General features: G+C 48.4%; 1 long non-coding RNA gene across 1 annotated transcript in view; it reads right to left on the bottom strand.

Annotated features, from left to right (window-relative positions):
• Nucleotides 1-15,609: 15,609 nt before the first annotated feature.
• The window catches only part of LOC132023150 (uncharacterized), a 6,876-nt gene continuing 3,128 nt past the window's right edge, over nt 15,610-19,357 (bottom strand). The window contains exons 2-3 of the long non-coding RNA XR_009405875.1: nt 17,862-18,025; nt 15,610-16,263 (exon numbers count right to left, since the gene is read on the bottom strand). This is a non-coding gene — a long non-coding RNA (uncharacterized LOC132023150). The remainder of the gene's footprint in view (nt 16,264-17,861; nt 18,026-19,357) is intronic.

The raw sequence follows: 19,357 nt of genomic DNA, 5'->3' as shown, positions 1-19,357 counted from the left end.
CACCCGAGATTTCCACTGTGGGACCGTGATGGGAGGTTAAAAGGAAACTGCTGGGAAGTGAAGATAAAGTAATAGCTGGCAAACAGGCAGAATGGGCAAGAGCACTTGAAAAAAGGTTTGAAGGTCTATATGCCCATTTCCCCTCTCCTACGGAAAGACAGACCCATGGCTCCTTCAGCCTTGCAAACCAGCGAGCCAGAGTTGGCAGGGATCATGATTGGCTTCTCTCAGCTCTGAATCAGATGCACGCAGCAGCCTAGAGCGGAAGAATGGGACACCCCAGGCTTTGTTTCCCTTGTGTGTAAGAGCACCAGAATACTGAGGGATCGTGAAGGTGGAAAACCCACAGAAAGTACCTAATATTTGGCTTACACATACTGAGCATTCAGTGAGCAGCTATAAGACACCAACTAAAGATTGTTTCTAAGACTTAAATAAGTGCCCCCGCCCCCCAAAAAAGGAACTTAATTGGGAAAACTTGTCCAGGCATAGGCAAAAATCAATTTTCATTCATCCATGCTGGATTATATATGTGAGCTTCAGATGAAGAATAAAAATGAAGACCTGGTATCATTGCTTTCAGCCTCATCCCAAGACCAGTGAAATGACCAGAGTTCCTGGCATCCCCAGATTAGTACATGATGAACAATTGGGTGGCCACAGAGAGGACTACTGTTTATCTGATCAGCACAATAGCTGCAGAAGCTTGAACAGGCACAGCATTTGGATTTATTGCCTAGATCAGTAATTTCAAATACAGGTAAGTATTTCAGTTGTGCAGGTTATGTCATTTTTTGGTCAGTCATTGAAAATGTATGTTAGAGGATGAGAGCACTTCAGTTCATTGTGAACACTAATGTAATCAAAAATTAAGAATGCAATAAATAGGAAAATAGATGTTATCTAGATAAGTTAATCTAGATCAGTTTATCTAGATGTTATCTAGATAAGTTATCTAGAAGAACTTTAACAAAAATTTCTAAGCATTAAATATGAGGCATGAAAACGATAGGAAATTGATCAGCATGGCGAAAATCTTAAGTGCTTCTGAAGATACTCAGAAGCTTCTTGCCGTGCATGAGGCTTGAGATGGAGGGATCGTGTACAATTAAATCATCAACCAGGTTTTTTAAAGTCTAAGTACTGGGGAAGATGGAAGTCCTTGTCTTAAAGTTACTAGGACACAACCCTCTTGTGGTTGTAGGGCTGGCCACAAGACGCCTTGCTCTTCCACCAACATCAGGTAAAGGTGAGCCATCCACTTACTATGACAAACGTGCAGATGGCGCAGGAGCAATATAGCAACTGATGGTGCTAAGAAAGTTTCGTTCCTGCCTGAGGTCAAGCTTGGGAACATTCTGACAGTTCAAGATATTTTTTCTGTCTAGATTTCACATTCCTTGTGTCCCAACCAAGCAGTTCTCTAACAGTGACATTTGGCTGCAACCAAATGCAAAATTTTAATAATTATTCAGCCAAGATGTATATTTGGGGCAGCTGCAGAAAAAATTTTAAGGATCCAGTTTAAAATGTATTCCTTTTCTCTTCTAGCCACCCAATTAGCACAGTATCAAATACCATGTCTCCCAGAGAGGACCAGCCCACACACCAGTTGTTCAGGGCTGGTGTACAAGAGAACAGTAACCAGTCATTATGTTCTGGGACAGACTGGCTGCTTGACCTTTCCAGCAAAACCCTGGCAAGTTAGGTAGGTGTGGCAGGAGAGCGGGTGGGGTAAAGATGTTTCTGCTGAGCTTGGCAGAAGTTCATTTGCTATCTGCTGGGAGATTGGTTCCATCCACCAACTCTAGGAGCCTTCAGAGGAGTCCCAATTCTTTACCTGTTAGTGACCAAAATGAAATCACATCTTTCTGAGTTTTGATGACCTGCTCACAAACACCTCTATCTCCCTTCTCCTATTTAGCACTAACCCTAATAATTAAGGGATAGCTGGAGTTGACTCAATCTCTTAGTTGGGAGGCCATGAACGTGAATGAGAAGATGCATGGATCCATGGATGAGGGGCTGGCTGGTTTTTCACTAGCTTGGCTCGGATTGGCTTCAAGTCTGCCTCCTCTTTCTGTTCTAGGGCCATGGGGTATTTCTCAAGACTGGAATAAGGACAAAAGAGGAAGGAAGGCCAACGAAAGGTTCGCTGCAGTGCAAACTGCTTGTTGGGTGCACATTTTGGTCACCTGCTTTTACATTTATAGTTGCCAACTCCAGAGAGCTAGGATTCCTCTTAGACAATGCTGTTCATACTCTCTTGACAGGTGGAACCCTTCAAACAAAATTCTATCAAAGATATCCATAAAGCGAATTAAAAATCAGAATGGCTCTAAAAGCAGAGGCTAAGGGCTCAGGCCCCACCAGCTTCAGTTCCCAAGGCTTGAAACCACTGTTTTAAGAGAACTACTCTGCTTACAGGCCTGGGTTTGTAGACCAGCTTTGGTAAGACATCAGTACGGCCTTAAACTGTTAGAGCTTTCTCAGCTCTGTGATGCCTTGTCCGATAGCTAACTGGCTAAGAAATGTAATCCAAGGACTCTCCCGATAGAAAATCAAATAGGTAATCACTTTAGGATTATTTAGCTGGCTTTCCTTTCTTAGCATCGCATTACAGGACACAGGTCAGGAAAGCATCCTGTAGATTGAACCGAACATCCGTAGGAGGCCAGGGTTTTTCGTTGGGGGTTCCAGTGCCTCTGTCTGTTTCCTGATTGTGTATTTGTATAATTTCATTAAATGTATTTCACTGTGTGTATATCCAGGTATGTCACCATTTTATGTGTAGTTAGAGACAGTATTTATGTATATTCCTCTAAGTATAATAACCATGGTTATTTTCTATTCCATCTGATTCTTCCAATATCTGAATCTCTGGGGGTCTGTTTCTTTCATTTGTTATTCCTACTGGTTTTTCAGTGTTTCCATGTGTTTGTGACCTTTAAGTGGGAGTTGCCCATTTTTTTTCCTTGCATCTTTACCCGTAGGCAGTCTCTGGCCTGGATGGAGGTTGAGTTTTGTCAGTCAAGATGGAGTTTGCCTCCACAGGTAGACTGGGACACTGATAATATAGAAACTTTAAATTCCTCGCTTGAAATTTTTCAGATCATACAGGTATCGTGAAATTAGGCCTCAAACCTATACGTCCTAATTGTGAATTCTCAGGAGAAAGCTTTTTATTTCCCTGTACTGAGTGCCAGGGCCAAGATAGGCAGGTTTCTTTGCTGTCTCCTTGTGTGTGGCAGGGTTGTTTCTTCTTTAGTTTTATGCCATATTCCTAACTGTATTCGGGGTCCGCTCTAATTAGGTTGAACCGTGGGATGCCTACAAACTTCAGCAGTGTCCTAAAGTTTGGAGTTTAAAAAAAAAAAAAAAAAAAAAAAGGGCAACTTCCTAATAGACCTGGAGTAGGTCCTGGCCTCTATCCCCTTTGAGACAGAAACCATTTTGGTGTTCCCATGCCTCCCAAGCTCAAGGCTCCTATCTCCACTTTGTGTAGGGATCAATCTGTTACTGCCAGCCCTGTAGTTTACTTGTTAAAAACAGACTTTTTATGGGATGCCTGGGTGGCTCAGTCATTAAGCGCCTGCCTTCGGAAGGCTTGAGTCATCATCCCAGGGTCATGTGATCAAGCCCCGAGCCTGTTTCTCTCCTCCCCGCTTGTGCTCTCTGTCGCTATTGCTCTCTCTCAAATAAATAAAACCTTTTTTTTTTTTTTAAACCAACATGCTCTTTATATTTGATTTAACATTTCAGTAGTTTTCATCAGGAGTGTCTCTCAGGGTCTCTCTCCATACTTTGGTCTCTCCAAGTTTCTTAGCTCACTTCTATTTCTATAGTTGATCTAATTAAGTGGAATCCTTGGCACTGTTTTTACTGCTGTTGGAGGAACCCAACATACCACCACTAACACCCGACTTTAGAATCCAAGGTGCCTGTCAGCTTTCTCTTTAATAGTCCTCTCGTCCTTTGATCCTGGATCTCACTTCAAATGGGAATTAGTTTTTACTTTATACTTAAATTGTTTGAAGTTCCACCTGCAAATCCTTTTAAGGTCAGAATGGGATACAGAAAATCGTTTCCTGGGTAGGTGTATTGTTGTGGTTATTTTTAAAACTCCTGTTGCTTTGCCGTGCAGTTTTCTTCCTATAAGAATTTATTGACCACTTGGCTTCCACACCAGGAAGTGAAGCCGCTGTCGTGGAGAGATTAATTATCAGGACTGAGGGAAGCCACACAACAGGCCAGACAGCGGAGGCTCCTCACCCCACAGTTCCACAGTTCAGCTCCGGGGTTATTGAGCTGGGTCCGTGAGCTCCCTGAAATTGTATGCAGTATATTACCTCTGAGTGCACGTGTGACTCTATCTAAGGAGAGGTCTCATCAAGTTTGATTAATTAGAGAGCATTTAAGTGGTGGTTTAAAATGAGTGAGCGTGCTTGGGTCCTACCTCAAACTTCATTTGACTTGAAAGTGGCTATTCTTATAATTACTATAATTCTAGAGAGTTTCTAAAATACAAAGATAAATTCTTAAGCCTAGAATTTAATTCTCTCTCTCCTCTCCCCTTCTATGGTGTCATGTTTTAAAATGATATTTATGCACTCTGCTTGGTAATTATCTTACTTGTGGTTCCTTTGCCAAGAGTAACAGAGATCCCGTTGGTAATAACTGGTCTTTACATTGTGCGCATTTGTGTTCATTTTGAGGAAACAAATAGAATCATCCATATTCCAGCCATGAGGGAATTTCTGAGTTGTTAATAGTTTCTCAACAATATAGATGGGTGAGATTCAGTTTAAGCTTTCTATTCCTTTAGGAATCATTTGTTACAAAGAAGTAGGAATGCAAATTCAGTATTAAAAGGTTTTCTGCAAAAAAGTATGCTGCCCCAGCATGAACAGAGAACAAACTCATTTTTATAATGAGTTTGTGGATCCATGTGGCCTCTGGCTGGTTACAGTAGTCCCAAGTCTGCAGAAGCCCACGTGGGCAGCAGTGGCTCCTCCTGAGGGTCATGCTGGGCAGCGGTTAGAGCACCGGTGTTGCAGGCTTGGGTCAGGGTGGGGATTGTCACCACCACTTCCAGGTGTGTGGCTTTGGGTGAGTCTTTTAGCCCCTCATTGCTTCCCTTAGAACAGGGATACTAACATCTACATCAGGGAATGCTGTGAGATTAAACTAAAAGCTAATACATGGAAAGAACTGAGACCTAGCCCTATTATAGCTATGCAATGACTATGAGGCATTTTTTAAAAAAGATTTTATTTATGTATTTGACAGAGATCACAAGGCAGGGCAGCAGGCAGAGAGAGGGGAAGCAGGCTCCCTGCTAAGCAGAGAGCTCAATGTGGGGCTCGATCCCAGGATCCTGAGATCATGACCTGAGCCAAAGGCAGAGGCTTTAACCCCCTGAGCCACCCAGGTACCCCGAAGCATTTTTTTTTTTAAGATTTTATTTATTTATTTAAGAGAGAGAGATCACAAGTAGGCAGAAAGGCAGGCAGAGGGGGAGGGAGAAGCAGGCTCCCCACTGGGTGGAGAGTCATGCAGGACTCCATCCCAGGACCCTGAGATTATGACCTGAGCTGAAGGCTGAGGCTTAACCCACTGAGCCACCTAGGTGCCCCAACTATGAGGCATTTTTATTGTAACTATTTCCTGCCACCAAATCCAGGTAGCATTAAATGAATGGTATAAAACAGTTAAAGTAAACACCAAAAAAACCAGTGGTGTCTGGGTGGGTCGGTGAGTTAAGCATCTACCTCTTGATTTCAGCTCAGGTCATGATCTCGAGGTCATGGGATCTAACCCCACATTGGGCTCTGCACTCAGCACGGAGTCTGCTTATCCCTCTCCCTCTGCTCCTCCTCCAGCCTGCATACTCACGCACTATCTCTAGCTCTCTAAAATTTGGATCAATGAAACCTAAGCTGCTTTCATCATGAAAAACAAACAAGACAAAATTCACTCCCTCACCATCATGTACTTGATAGAATTTGTGAAAAGCACAGAACTGTCAGTATCTACCTAAAAACATTTGTTCTTATAACAAGCCACATTCTCAGCCTGGGTTCCTCAAGTGCGGGTTAAGGACAACCTACTGATTTGTTGCCAGAAGAGGGAAAAGAGCTCAGTGGGCTCTCTTACAGCTCTGTGATTGTGCCAGAAGGAAGCAGAAAGGGCCACACCCCCAAAATGAAGTGAGGACTGGACCTTGAGGGCCCTGGTGGGCCTGTGGGGGCAGCCGCTCGCTCAGAATAGCGTGAGCTACTCCAGTGTTCATGGAACCCAGGTGCTAGAGCAAGGGGAGATGTTTTTCACTGTCTCTATGTAGTTAGTGGTCGTGCATGTGATCAAAAAGTTGTTTTCAAGGGTGGGAAAGGAAAGGGTAGGCAGTGGAAGGTCTCCTGAGCCTCAGTTTTCTTCCCCAGAGACAAGGAATCCCTAATTCTGTACATTCATAAAGATAAGTTGATCCTTTTTTCCTAATTTTTTGCACACTTCTAACGTCTTGCTTTATGTAAGTCTACTAACCTAAACTGAGTAGTAAATCTTGGGGATCCTCCTATATTATGTGTATATACCCATGCCTTATTCTTTTTAGAAACTGCCCAGGATTCCTTTACATAGCTCTCCTGTTACTTATTAGCTGCGTATGGATGGACTTTTAGGTTATTTGCAACTATAAATCATGCTGGAATAAAGATTGTTGCCCATAATGAGGTATGCACATGTTTAATTCAGGTGCTGGGAGTTGAATAAATTCCATGAAGTAAAATTGTGAATCAAAAGGGAGGTCGATTTTTTTTTTAACTATTCACTCTGGGAAAATGTCACATATGCATTCCAGTAGACAGAAGAGTACCAAAGCCCCAGCAGTCGCCGTCTCAGAGCCAAGCCTGTGTGCTCTCTTTCCCTCACTGACACGATCGTTGGGGAAGATGCCCGAGCTATCGCTGTACCTATAGACACTTCGGTTTGTACCTCTAAAAGATGATATTTAAAACCGTAACTGAATACCATTATCCTACCTAATATCCAGTCAGCAAAATACTGAAATCCATGGGACGCCTGGGTGGCTCAGTTGGTTAAGCGGCTGCCTTCGGCTCAGGTCATGATCCCAGCGTCCTGGGATCGAGTCCCACATCGGGCTCCTTGCTTGGCGGGGAGCCTGCTTCTCCCTCTGCCTCTGTCTGCCTGTGCTTGCTCTCACTTCTCTCTCTATGACAAATAAATAAATAAATAAATAATCTTAAAAAAAAAAAAAATACTGAAATCCATGAGTTCATAATGACACGAAAATATTAGTTGCACAGTGTCCATACTCTGTCATGCCTTCTTCATTTGTTAACTAGAATATGCCTCTGCAGAGAAACTTCCCTGAAGTTTCCCTGCTACTTGATTATCCTGAATTACATAATGTTAGTAGTCATGTTGTTAATAATATTCATATTATTGGGGCGCCTGGGTGACTAGTTGGTTGAGAGTTCATCTCTTGATTTCAGCTCAGGTCATGACCTCAGGGCCCTGGGATCAAGCCCGTGTGCCTGAGTGTCTGGCTCCTCGCTTAGTAGAGAGTCTACTTCCCCCCCTCACTCTCCCTCTGCCCTTCCCCTGCTCATGCCCCCCCCTCTCTAAAATAAACAGATCCTTAAAAAACACACATGTAAACAAAATAGGGACACCTGGGTGGCTCAGTCAAACATCTGCTTTAGGCTCAGATCATAGTCCCAGAGTCCTGGGATCAAGTCCCGCATCAGACTCCCTGCCAAGCAGGGAGCTTCTCCCTCTCCCTCTACCTGCTGCTCCCCCTGCTTGTGCTTTCTCTCTCTGTCCAATCAATAGATAAAATCTTTACAGTAAAAAAGAAAAGAAAAAAAATCTCAAAATAAACGCCACAAAATAATATTCATATCATTACTCTGAAACCATTATATATACTGTAGGATGAAGCATGATTGTGTTACTCTTGCTAGGAACTAAGATTTTCACTAAGGGAAGAGATAAAACAACGTAATATCAAAAAAGTAAAAATTGTGTAGTCCTAAATCTGGACTGGAAATATCAGCATAATTATTAAAGATTTATTTATTGGGGTGCCTGGGTGGCTCAGTCTGTTGGGGGTCTGCCTTCAGCTCAGGTCATGATCCCGGTGTCCCGGAACTAAGCCCCGCATCGGACTCCCTGCTTGGTGGAGAGCCTGCTTCTCCCTCTCCCGCTGCTGCTGCCCCTGTTTGTCCTCTCTCTCTCAAATAAATCTTTATAAAAAAAAAAAAGAGGTATTTATTTATTTGTGGAGGGGGAGGGGCAGGGAAGGGGGAAGCAGAGTGCCTGTAGCGCATGGGGCCAGACACTCACATGGGACTTGATCCCAAGACCCTGAGATCATGACCTGAGCTGAAATCAAGAGTTGAGTTGAACACTCAACCGACTGAGCCTCCCAGGCACCCTGATAATAAGAATATTATTAACAATATGAGTACTAATTTTTTTTTTACAGTTCTCTTTGTCCTTAGATTTCATTTTTTAGTCCTGGGATGCACCAATTACTGTCTTAAAGTTCTTTTTGAGTTGTGTTTATTTAATTTTGCTTCTGTACTTAAGGATAAAATAATTACCTGGTCCCAAAGTCAAGTACACAAAGCAAGGTACATTCAGAGAAGTCTAGCTTATCCCCCTGCCCTCTCCACCCTGTCCTTACCTCACTGTTTATCCTCCTAAGTGCATGTGCGTGTGTGTACGTGCATGTGTGTGTGCACATGTGCATGTCTAATGGAAGTAACGACATCTGTATACTCCTAGGTCCCCTGTGTCTTGGAGAATGGAAGCCTATCATACACTTGCTGGCACCTTGCATTTTTCTTTAACAGTATCTCTCGGAGCCCATTCCACGACAGTATTTGAGTTCCTCTTGCCCTTCTCTGGCTCCGTGATCCTACAGGGTGGGATGTACATACCTTATTCAACCAGTTCTCTGCCAGTGATCCCGGGGGCAGTTCTCAGCCCGTGCCCTCATGGCAGTGCGGTGGTAAGCCACTGGCACGTTCATCTTTCCGAGTTTCTGGCCCAGTGTCTTTAAGATAGGTGCACAGAAGAGGTATTGCTGGCTCAAAGGGTAAATCTATATGCTTTTTGTTAAGTTTGATATATTAATTTGCCAACCTGCCTTCCAACAACAGAAGGAAGCCCAGGATCATCTTTTGAGTGGGGAGTTGGGGGCAGCACCAAGAAGGGCCCTGTCCTCTAGAAGTTACGGTAGGCCAGTGTGAAGCCTAGAGCCGCTACATTTTGCAACAAGGGAGGAAACTAGTCTGAGGAGAAAACCAACACAAGGGGAATAACAGGGCCAAAAGAACAGCAGACAGTCAGCCAGGCTTGATCAGACCCTACCTGAAACCTATCCTACTACCAGACTTATTCAGTAAAGAGGCAAATTTCCTTTATATAGGTCAGTTTGAATTAAGTTTTCTGTTACTTGTAGCCAAGATCGGCTTCTTATGTTTTCCATCAACTTGGTGAGTGATGGGGAAAAAAGGAGCTTCTCAATAAAATGGTTTAAAATTACTATCAAATATCAACGGTTGTATCATTCAAGTTCGTATATTTCTGTTTTCCAGGAAAAAGCTTCACAGATCACCTTCGTGGTCCAGCCCAACACCACACCTTCTGGTAGCAGATGGGGTGGAATTGTGTGAGAGGTCGTTTTTGGTGCTCCTTCTCCCCCTGCTTCCTTCTCCAACAGCAGAGGAGTGAATTCCTCCCATGCTGATGGGAAGCATGGAGCACCCACCAGTGCTTTTGTAATCCCTCTAGATGAGCAGTCATAGCCTAAAGTTGGAGGGTGTAGAGAAGAAACATTGCCACCAGCACAAACTGGTGTGGCTCAAGAAAGTGGACGTTGCTGGTGACAGCCCAAGAAAAGACCCAGACCAAGCTGGGTAATGCCCGTGTTCTGTTCGGCGCCAAACCCGGTGCCCGTCCCGGTGTCGGCCCCCTTCCCTCCCACCTCATTGTGAGTGCCAGGCTCCGCCCTGAGCACAAGGTAGGTGCTCTCATCCCCGTTTGACTGAGTGATGAGGAAACTGAGGCAGATTGTTACTACTAAGCAAACGACACTTTTTTTTTTAATTAAACATTAGCCCAGCCCAGTAGGCACTCCCTAAACATGCACCAAGTGAATGAATGGTGCCTATTTTACCGGGGTTGCAAAAGCTGTTAACTCGTTAGTAGCTTTCTTCATTCAGGGATTATTTATAGCAGCTACTTTGCACCAGGCCCTGGGAAGACAGAGGGCCTGCCCTCGTGGATTCAGTCTGGTGGGAGGCATGCACAGTAAGGCAAGAACTGAGTGTTGTGGGGAGGTGTGCATGAGGCAGGCACCTGGGGGCGGCCTAGTCTGGGGGTGTTGAGAGACCCTGCTGGGGAAACGCCATCGTGACAGAGCTGAGCATGAGAAGGGACGGCTGGACCCAGCTGGTGGGCACAGCATTTCAGAAGGAGGAACAGCAGATGCGCCGGCCATGGAGGAGGAGCCTGGCCTATGAGAGAAAAATCGAGGCCGGCCAAGCAGGAGCAGAGTAAAGGAGTGTGGGCTGGTCATAGAGGAGCAGACTTCAGACAGGCAGGGCCTCCTGCGTTTTGATCCCAACAGCCAGGGGAAGCCAGAGAAGTTTGCTGAGCTTTGTGATTGAAGAAATAAGCACTTTATTCCTTAACTGGTGGTAAAGACATGTTTTTTAGTTTTATAGTATTCTGCATAATTATTTGAGTGTCTGTGATATTTCCTAACAAAGAGATGAGACTGTGTCAAAACTGCTCTCAGTACAGTGTGGGGAGCAGGTCTGAGGAAGGTAAGAGCAGGTGTGCAGAGACTGTTACAAGCAAGACAGTGGTTACATGGCCTGGGGTAGTCGTCGTGAAGACAAGAGAGGATGTCCCCTCGTGACATTGCAAGGCAGAATTGTAGGGCTTCACGTGAATCATAGGGTGGTGGGGTGAGGGGTAGGGAAGAATCAAGATCCTTTTCTTTCTTTTCTTTTTTTAAGATTTTATTTATTTATTTGATAGAGAGAGAGCATGTGACCACAACAAGCAGGGGGTTCAGCAGAGAGAGAGGAAGAAGCAGACTCCCCACTGACCAGGGAGCCCAGTGCAGGGTTTGATCCTGGGACCCGGGGTCATGACCTGAGCCGAAGACAGATGCTTAACCACTTCACCGACGGAGCCTTCCAGGGACCCCTCAAGATCCTCCTCTAAGAGGAAAAGCCACATGCCTAACAAGAAGTTCTATTTCCATTCTAAAGACAACAGGCACTAGCACCTGGTGCTGCCTAGTGGGGACTCTGGGACAGACAAAGCTGGCTTCAGATTCACCAGCGGTGACATGAGGCATGTCCGTCAGCCTCCCTGAGCCTCCATCTCTTTCCTTTAAGATGCCCAGTGGTTGTGAGGATTACATAAGGGCGGGCACAGAGAACGTTTCCTCACACGGTGCCAGGCACAAGAACCAGTCAATGGAAGGGCTCTGTCTGGTTGTTACGGAAAATCTAGATTCTTTTTTTAAGACTTTATTTACTTATTTGACAGAGATCACAAGTAAACAGGCAGGCAGGGGGTGTGGGGAAAGCAGGCTCCCCACATAGCGGAGAGCACAATGTGGGGCTCAATTCCAGGACCCTAGGATCATGACCTGAGCCGAAGGCAGAGGCTTAACCCACTGAGCCACCCAGGTGCACCAAAATCTAGATTTTTAAATATCTGAGTTGGCGGCAGGATCTGGTTTGGATCCCAGGTCACCAGCTTCATCCACTGGTTCTCGGGACTCCCCTGCAGTGCTTGACAGAAATACAGTGACCTGGCCTCACCTCCAGAGAGTCTGATTGGGAAGCTGGAGCCCAGGAATATGTGGTTTCATTGAGTTCCGTTCCAGAGTGATGCAGATCCTAGGGTCCACAGACCACACTCATAGAGGCCCTGTTCCAGACTCTACTATAATAAGACACACTGACACTCCCCCACCTCCCCCTGACACACACCACTGCCCAGGTGGTGGTAAAAAGAGGCCTGACCTCTCTGCCTCTGTTGGTCACTCTTCGGAGGCTGTGACAGCAACACCAATCAAACCTGCTGCAGCACAAAGGGAATCCGTTGGCCTGTGCAACTCACGTGAGCAAGGCAGCTGTGAGCGCAGCACGGTGTAGCCTCCCTCTAGCCATGAGATGCCTCTGCCCCTGTCTGTGTTGGCCTGACCCGGGGCAAGCCTTCTCCGTATGCTGCCCCCCAGGCCCAGGTGCAGCCATCCTTGCAAATGACAGTCCCAGCAGAGGAGCTGTCAGCGGAGGGTCCCAGCCAGAGGCGCCCGTGGAGCCCCGCCTGGCCTCGTGGGGTCAGCCACTCTCGAACCACTTGAGCTGAAACTAGGGACAGCTGATGTTACCAGGAGAAGGGGGACAGTTGCCGAGCAGGAGAAAACTGAAGACGGCCACCACACTCCAAAGGGAGCGCTCCGATGAGAACTATCCTTGCAAACAGTGAGTTCTGGCAGGCGTGAGCCCCCAGTCGCCAGCCAGAGATGGTCAGGCTATAGCCAGACAGCACTTTGTTTTGTTTTAAAGATTTTATCTATTTATTTGACAGAGATCGCAAGTAGGCAGAGAGGCAGGCAGAGAGAGAGGAGGAAGCAGGCTCCCCGAGGAGCAGAGAGCCCGATGTGGGGCTCGATCCCAGGACCCTGAGATCACGACCTGAGCCGAAGGCAGCATCTTAACCCACTGAGCCACCTAGGCGCCCTCCCAGAGAGCACTTTGTAAGGTGCTGCCCCAAGAACGGAAGTTTTCTTGCAAATACTTCTCCAGCCTCTAGACCTCAGCTCCTAGAATGTCCTTCCTCTGCCTTTTCCTAACCCAGGAAACCCAGCTTCACTATCACTTTCCCCAAGAAGCCACCCGCCCCAGCCACCATGTGGCTTTGCCTTCTGTGTGACTGTAACCATAGCTCCCAGAGGCAGAGTGGGCTTGAGTCCTGCCCTGCCCCTTCATAGCTGGGTGACCTTGGACAAGGGCCTTCATTCTCTGGACCCTGTTTCTCTCATCCATCTAGTACCTGGCCATTTCCCGAAGTTCTCCCTGCCCCTCCTCAGCCATCATCAACTTCTAGCTGTGTGCACGATGCTCCAAATAAAGGCATACTTCTCGTGGTCCCTTGGAGCGAGGTGTCCCGGGGCTAAGGGCTCCCCATGGGGTGGGAGCAGCAGCGTAGGAGCCTGGTCTGAAGGGAAGGCAGGCATGCATCTGGCTGGCTCACACCCTCAGTCTTGCTCCCTGAGATGCCCGTGCTGCCACCTTTGACCAGGAGGAAGGCCCCAGGAGTGGCAGAGCAGTGATCCAGAAGCCACTCCATAGAACGGAGCCACCTTACCTGCTCTGCAAGTCAGGCCTCCCACCTTTGGCAGGAGAAGTACCTTCGGGTTTGCTGAAGCCATGATAATTTGGGGCCCTCTGTTGCAGCAGAACATCACCCGAACTCAGAGTCCCTGCCTCCTGGGGTTGGTTGTGCAGGTTAAAGAAGATGTGGTCAAGATGCCTGGCCCGGGGCCCAGTGCACAGTGGGCGCTCCCTCGGGCGGGTGGCTGTTCTCTGCTCCCAGTTATCCTAGCCGTGCGCTCCGTGGGCCTCATGCGTATGAGCGGGCTGTTGGCCGGCCGCCTCCCGCACTGGGGCGAGCACCTTCACGCTGGTGCCTCTGTCTTCGCTCTCCCTCAGCTCTTGCCTGGTTCCTTGGATGCCAACGAGAGAAACCAACTCTGGCCAATTATCGGAAGACTGCAAGGCGCCCACAGGATGGCAGGGGAGGCCGAGACCCAGGCTTGGCACAGACGGACGTCACCGTGGCTGAGCTGCCACACTGCTGATCCCGCCCAGATGTGAGCAGATGCCAACGGTGCGGGGTCTCCTTGCGTCTCTCCCCCAGGCCCCTTCCAGAAGAGGGGACACCTTGGTGAACACTTCCACCAGAGCAGACCCAACAGCAGTAAGTTCATTCCCCAAAAGGACAGTAAAATGGTCACTGAGCAGCGAATGTCCCAAGTATGGATGGGGTCTGGATGCTCTTGGAAGTGAGCAACAAAGACCCTGACCCACACAAGAGTGAACTCCATCACCTCTCAAAAGCGGATGCCTGCATGTGGCTGCTCACGGTGAGTGGGTCGGTGGGTGGTCAGCGGCATCGCTGGGGCCCAGGTGCTTCCCACCCCTGGCTCCGCCCTCAGGCTTCAAGCAGGAGCTCCAGACCTGAGGAGGAGGGAGAGAGGGAGAGAGGAAGGCCCCTCCTGTGCCGCTCCTGGGAAGCCCTTTCTGGAAGCGTAAGAGCAAGGACAGATGGAATCACCAAAACGGGTTTGGACTAATCTCCTGAGTGGAAGGAAGTTGAGGGGTTAATCCCAGGTCCACTTCTGGGCAGATGAGGGACCCATGTGGTGGCAACTTCTCCAGCTGGTCAGGAAGGCTGAACCACATGGTTGAGTATTTGCCATGAGTAACCAGCAGGTGGAACAAGGCAGTGCGGCCCAGTCCTTGAGTTCGAGGTCCTGCTCATCAACATGAGTCAGAAGATACTTCCAGGGTCTTCTGCCCTCATCGCCCCAACGTTAAGCCTCACCCATGTCAATAGGCAGGGAAGATTCCAGAGAACTGGAGAATTCGGCTCCCAAGCATTAGCACCCACTGCTCCTGCCGCAGACAGGTAAGAAGTCCATTGAGAACCTCAGAGCACGTGTCCCGCCCCGGCTCTGCCGCTGACCGGCTGTGTGGCCGTGTACCTAACTTTCAGAGTCGCTGTTTCCTGCATGAAAGTGGGGACAAATACTCAGCACACGTTTGCCCAACATTCTTCTATTCTAGGGACCATCTAGGCTGGGGGCTCTGCGTGGGCCCTGCCAGTCCTCCCTCTGTTGTCCCCTCTCTCGGCTTGGTTTTGTGAGCGGCCACTGCTCTGGGTGGTCCCTGAGTCTCTTCTCTGTGTCCCTCTTCTCTGCACTGTCCCTCCCGGTCAGCCCGCTCGCCTCAGCTTCTTACACTGACACTTGGACCACTGGCCCCCTGGCCTCCAGGACCCACACACCTTTGGCTTTTTCTTCTACCTCCAGTTACCCTCTGTGGCCCCTCCACAGGCTCTCCTCCTGGCTCAGCCTCTAGCTCAGCGCTGGGCCCTTTGTCCACACCCCGGGAGGAGGCTCTCAGCCTGCTTCAGGGTTTTCGATACCAGCTCTGTGCCGACGACCCCCTCAGAGGAAAACCCCCACGTGTTTCTCCACGTCCTGTACTTTTGTTTCAACAAATGTGTGGGTTTTCCACACCCAGGAGTTCCGGCACTAACAGCCTGGAGTTAGCGCAGACCCCACAGGCTAAGTGCTGTCCCATGAGACCCCGCACCCTGCCCCCCACTACTTCAGATGCCATTTGAAAGTCCAGGTCGTCACCTGTGCCTCTTTCATCAACCAGACGTTCCCATGATCCCTCCGCGGGTTTGATAACTTGCTAGGATGGCTCACAGGACTCGGGAAAATGGTTTACTTATAATTAAGGATTTATTCTAGGATACAAGGCACAAACAGCCAGATGGGAGCCATGCACGAGGCAAGGTTTTGGGCCCAATACCTTGGGGCCCTCTCCAGGCATGTAACCTTCCCAGCACTTCCCTCCACCTGCTCACCAGCCAGGAGAGTCTCTCGACTCTTCCACTTAGAGGTTTTTTTTATTTTTTTAAGATTATTTATTTATTTATTTGACAGACAGAAATCACGAGTAGGCAGAGAGGCAGGCAGAGAGAGAGGGGGAGGCAGGCTTACCGCTGAGCAGAGAGCTGGACGCGGGGCTCGATCCCAGGACCCTGAGATCATGACCCGAGACCCGAGTTGAAGGCACAGGCTTAACCCACTGAGCCATCCAGGCACCCCCGACTTAGAGTTTTGACGGGAGACTCCATGGTGCACTCACAGCTGATTCACTCACTGGCCCCTGCTGAATCCTGCAGCCTCCAGTTCCCTCCACTCCCCCAGAGGCTGGGGAGTGGGGGTGAGGAAGGGGGGGTAGAGGTGAGACTGAAAGTTCCTGTCCCCGGCAACCAGCTCCCCCCATCCTTGGGGGTTTTCCAAAAGTGACCTCATTCACATACACTCAGGTGTGTCGGAAAGGGACTTGTTATGAAGAACGGCAGATGCTCCTTTCGTCTTTATCACTTCTGGAGCCTTTTCAAGAGCTGGGGGCAAAAACCAAGTATTATAAGATGCTCCTAGTGCTCTTATCCCTTAGGAAATTACAAGGGTTTTAGGCGCTCTGGTCAGGAGCCATGGGCGAAGACCAAAATATCTATTTCTTCTATCACAACATCACACCCCGAACCCCTCTCCCAAGTTCCAGATTCAAATCCTACTGCGCATGTGACCCCTCCACTTCGATAATTCAGATATAGTCACCAACAACTGGGCTGTCCCCTCCCGGGCTTTTCTGCCCCAGGGGTGGCACCACGCCACACTCGGGCGCACTTCCTCGCCTTCCCCCTCCATGTCTGGTGCACACGCCATCCGGTCTTGTATTGGTTCTACCTCCCGAATCCATGCCCATTTTTCTGTTCCTACTCCCAGCCACTACCTGGCCTGCTCTTCTACTTGTGCCTTCCCTGAGACCAGCTCCCTAGCCAGCCACCAGAGCTCCCTCAGGAAAAGCAAACCGTATCAGTGGATGAAAAAATAAGCAGACCATGGCACAGCCACAGAAGGGGATATTCAGCCACAGCAGGAATAACGTGCATGGAGGAACCTTGAAAACATGCTGAGTGAAAGAAGCCAGTCGCAAAAGGCCACATATTGTAGGACTCTGTGTGATGGAAATGTCCAGAACAGACAAATCCACAGAGACAGGAAGCAGGTCAGTGGGAGCTTGGGCTGGGGGGGGAGAGTGGGAATGCAGACCAGCTCCTGAATGGGTACCAGGTGTCCTTTTGAGATAACAGAGAAGTTCTGGAACGGAGTAGTGATGAGTACTGTCCCACATTATGCATGTACTGACCGTATATAACGGTTCAAGTAGTAAAGTTTATGTTATGTATGTTTCACCACAATAATAATTTATCTTATCTTGACCCTCCCCTGCTTAAAATTCCCATGCCTTCTTGCACTTCGCATGAACTCCAGTGCTTCCTGTCCCCTGCTCTCCTCTCTGACCTACTTCTCCCCACTCTCTGCCCCTCCCACCATGTTGGGATAACTCTGGCTTCCTTTTGGTTTTTCACCAAGCCAGGCTCTTTCCCACCCCAGGGCCTTTGCACATACTGTTCCCACTAGGTAGAAGGCTTTCCTCTCCCTTCATGATCAGCTCTCCCTCAGTTTTCAGTGTTAATTTAAATGGCACAGAGAGGCCTTCCCCAATCCTCCTACCTCAGTGGGACCCCCTCTCTCTCCCCAGCACTGTAATTCTCTGCCATAACCCCGTGGTCGTTTCTTTCACAATACCACCACTGGGTCTTTGTGTGCCTCCCTACAGAGACTAAGTTCCTTGAGAGGAAGTGGGCTCTGTCTCATTCACCTCTGCGTTCTCAATGCTTAGCTCATAGTTGGCACTCGGATGCTGCTTGCTCAATTAAGGAAAGAACATCAGCTAGCAAGGGAAGGGATGGAGGCAGGATGTAAAGCCAGATTTCTTGGATGCCGACTCCTTTCCACTCCTCCACGTGATTCTGAACTATGTATAAAGCAGAAGCTTGAACCAAGTACCAGAGGAGGGGGTCAGAGTTAGCCATAACCTTTTAATGTAGTGACGTGATCACGTACAGGTCCACCAGGCTTGTGTGGCTGTCACCTGCTCTAGATGAATCACACCCGCTGGCAAAAGCAGCCTCTGGACCCAGACGGCAGAGGCAACTCTGGAAAATCCAAACAGGGCCCCGGCTGAGGTCTCACGCACTTCTCTCTCCTCCTCGCTCTTTCCTCGAATCCTCCTAGAGCCAGGACCAGGGTTTTGCCCTAGAAAGGGAAGTAGTCAAGTGCAGCAGCTGAAAACACTGGCCCGGAGGAAACAAAAGCAGCAGAGGCAGCCGTCTCTCCTACTGCGTCGAGCCAGAATGAGCCCATGCCCTGGCCCAGTGCCAGCTCTCCTGGGGCACAAGCAGGCCAGACCCAGGGCCCATGCTCTGCCCTTCCTCAAAATGCTCCCCAAACATTAAAAGGCAGGCTCCCAGAAAGCTCCTGGGACAGTGACTGACTCGTCCTCGAGCAAGCTGGGCTTACTGCTCGATAAGAAATGTGCAGTGGGGGGCAGGGACTCCCTTGTGCAAGAGGACTGCGTTGGCATTGCTCAAAGCAGAGGACAAGTCCTTCCTCTAAAGCGGGAGTTCCTAATCCTTCTTTGCAACATGGGTCCTCTTCTCCGGGGCAATGTTTTTAACTCTGTAATACAGAATGCCTTGCATTACAAACGATCCATTATCTTGAAATGCTGTTATTGAATTATTATTTATTTTTTAGATTTTATTTATTTATTTGACAGACAGAGATCACAAGTAGGCAGAGAGGCAGGCAGAGACAGAGGGGGAAGCAGGCTCCCTGCTGAGCAGAGAGCCCGATGCAGGGCTGATCCCAGGACCCTCAGATCACCACCTGAGCCGAAGGCAGAAGCTTTAACCCACTGAGCCACCCAGGCGCCCCTGAATTGTTTTTTAAATTGTGATAAATACATGAGAACTGACAGCTGGTTTAGTAACCACAGGAATTTTGAAGCAGTGGCGACTATAACCTAGATTTTAGGATATCTGCAATAACCGTCTTGTGATTTGAAGACATCTGTGATGTCGGTTGATGACAAAGCCGTGGGTACTGCTAATGCAAGTGTGGGCTGTTACCTGCATTCATCACGGCAGGAAATGTTCAATTTCAGTTGATGAAAGCAAAGTAATTTTTTCCTATCCTAAATGACCAGCCTCTTAGACTCTCTGGACCGTAGAGGAACGTGCCAGAGCCTTGCCTCCCCAACTCACATGGGAGCTCTCTGAGGACCGAGCTGCTTATCTTATAGTAAGTTTCTGGAAAGGGTCTGCCTGCCACACGGCAGGCATCCAACATGGCTCTGTTGAGCCCCTTGGATCTTCTAGGCAGATAATCACATAGATCACAGATGGGACTTTCCCTCTTTTCACTCTTTGTCCTTCTCGCCTCCTTTCTTGTTTCGCTGCATCAGCTGGGGTCTTCCATACGATGTGGAATAGAAGCAGTGACACTGGGCATTCCATACGATGTGGAATAGAAGCAGTGACACTGGGCATTCCATACGATGTGGAATAGAAGCAGTGACACTGGGCA

This window comes from Mustela nigripes, chromosome 8, assembly GCF_022355385.1.
Source record: "Mustela nigripes isolate SB6536 chromosome 8, MUSNIG.SB6536, whole genome shotgun sequence".
Lineage (NCBI taxonomy): Eukaryota > Metazoa > Chordata > Mammalia > Carnivora > Mustelidae > Mustela > Mustela nigripes.
Note: the sequence above shows the minus strand (reverse complement) of the source record. Positions and strands in the feature narration are given on the sequence as shown.